Source organism: Garra rufa, chromosome 20 (genome assembly GCF_049309525.1).
Source record: "Garra rufa chromosome 20, GarRuf1.0, whole genome shotgun sequence".
In the NCBI taxonomy this organism is placed as follows: Eukaryota; Metazoa; Chordata; class Actinopteri; order Cypriniformes; family Cyprinidae; genus Garra; species Garra rufa.
In genome coordinates, this window is record NC_133380.1 from 35,767,076 (window position 1) to 35,769,618 (window position 2,543).

Consider the following 2,543-nt stretch of genomic DNA (forward strand, 5'->3'; position numbering starts at 1 on the left):
AATTTCAAACTTATCAAGAATAGCTTGTTTAACATCATCATAGTTTAGAGCATCATCAGAATTCATGGCCACATAGGCTGCCCTCGCTTTACCAGATAACAGTGGAAGGAGATGTAACGCCCAATCTTGCTTAGGCCATCGGCATGCATGAGCAATGCGTTCAAACGTTGTTAGATAATGTTCTATATCCTCCTCATTAGTCCACAGCATTATTCTTGGAGACTGAAAACATGGCTGAGTCGACCCCTGAGCTTGCGTTGCTACATCATGTGCTGGTGCTAATGTCAGATCATCATTTTGACTTAAATGAGGGGGCTGTCGGCTGACCCCGGCAGATGGGGGGCAAAGCGTAGCTGCTGACATAGCAGTAGGTACAGTCGCTACTTCCCTTGACCGTTGATCTTGCTGTTGTTGATGAAGTTCAGCCTGCAGCTGCATAAACTCATGCTGAAGAGTCCGCCATTTATGCTTTCTGCTGTTGATTTTGCAGGAACATCTGCAGCATTCCAGCAACTGAGCCAGACATTCCCTCCGAAGACCTCTCTTCAGCCTCCAACTGATCCGGTGATCAGCACACCCATTCAGAAAATGGAACGATCTTAAATATTGAAGCGTTCCGGTTACGCACGCTACCAGAGCACTCCGTGCACAAACTGGAGATGACAGGCAAAAATGGACTACACATATACTACGACTACACTTAATACATAAAAATCACACAATACAATAAAATGCTGTGAAACACCCGTCTCATATTGTTATTGTTGCTACCAACAGTACTACTCACAAAAACACCGCAACACTTACGTTATGCAGACCCGGTGAGTGACATTTATAAAGTTCATAGGGATCGTAGTCTTTGAGGCATAATCCATACACATTTCATCAATACTCATTTTAAAATCGTGCAGCTACAACATAAACATAGCCGAATGCCAAACCAGCGCTTCGGTGATGACGTCATCATTACGATCGTCATCACACCGGCGATAGGCTGTTTTTCCTTGAGATAACAGTTACAATGCAACACCACGAGTGTTTTTCCCAATGCGTGACGTGAGTATTTTTTTTATCTTTTTTTTTCCCGGACAAGGCTTCCACCAACCAGTTCCCATATGGTCTAGCGGTCAGAATTCCTGGTTTTCACCCAGGCGGCCCGGGTTCGACTCCTGGTATGGGAAGGCAGGCTCCTCTTTGCTTCCCTCTTCAAACGGGCCACACATCTTCCTGCGTCGGAAGTCGTTTTCTGGACAGCAGTCAAGCTGCAGAAACCTGATAGGCCGAGGTTGTGTTCCCACACCCCCATGCCTTCGATAGCTCAGCTGGTAGAGCCGAGGACTGTAGGAGGAGCGTTGGCAATCCTTAGGTCGCTGGCTCGAAGGAGGTCGTATTTCACACACATTCTTGAAGCGGCCAGCAGAGCTTGATTTCACAGTCCCCCGTTGGGGGGGAGAGGGGCAAAAGAGCATTCCCTGACCAGAAATCGAACCTGGGCCGCGGCGGTGAGAGCGCCGAATCCTAACCACTAAACCACCAGGGAAGGGATGGTCAGCTGCTGGCCTGCTGGCAGCATGAGAATAAGCTGACAGCAATACAGGCCTCTGTCAGTCGACTACCAACAAGTCTGGTGCAAGCATGAAGACCCCCAGCTGGTGGGCTAGTGGCGCAATGGATAACGCGTCTGACTACGGATCAGAAGATTCTAGGTTCGACTCCTGGCTGGCTAGCTCTGTGCTTTTCGTGTAATGCAGTTTGGTTTTGATGTCACGGGCTTGCCGATTTGTTGCCCTATTTCTACGTGCCACCCGGGCATTGAGAAAATGTTGGAAACGAAATGAAAGCCGAACTAGCCAATAATCAGCAACTTATCCATTTAATACCGTGTTTCAGTTTTATTGTTAATCTCCTGATTTTTTAATTTCTGTACCTTGACAGACCGGCGATACGCTGTTTTTCCTTGAGATAACGGTTACAATGCAACACCACGCGTGTTTTTTCGAATGCGTGACGGGAGTATTTTTTTTATCTTTTTTTACCCGGACAAGGCTTCCGCCGACCAGTTCCCATATGGTCTAGTGGTCAGGATTTCTGTTTTTTTCCCCAGGTGCCCCATGTTCGACTCCCAGTATGGGAAGGCAGGCTCCTCTTTGCTTCCCTCTTCGAACGGGCCACACGTCTTCCTGCATCAGAATCCGTTTTCTGGCCAGCAGTCGAGCTGCAGAAACCTGATAGGCCGAGGATGTGTTCCTTCCCTTCTGTGGTTTGTTTTATTTCTTTTTTTTATTATTATCTACATTGTATATAAGTGTATACATTTTCTATATTATTTTGGTGATTGTTTCTATTTTCTCTTTACACTTGTAAATAAAGCGAACCACATTTGTAACTTCCGTCATTGTTGCTGTGTTTGTTTGCCACAATTGGTCCCAGGGAATTAAGTTATAGAGTTATTTCATTATGTTTGCTCCTTTTCATACCCCTTGCCCCTAGGGGTGTGACACAGATAAATGACAGTCTCATCATTAACCACAGCAAATTTGGAG

The 2,543-nt window shown here is 46.3% G+C and overlaps 1 non-coding gene across 1 annotated transcript; it reads left to right on the forward strand.

Moving 5' to 3' along the window:
- Positions 1–1,109: 1,109 nt before the first annotated feature.
- Positions 1,110–1,181, forward strand: trnae-uuc (transfer RNA glutamic acid (anticodon UUC)). The gene has a single exon. It is a non-coding gene; the product is annotated as a tRNA-Glu (tRNA).
- The last annotated feature ends 1,362 nt before the right edge of the window (positions 1,182–2,543 follow it).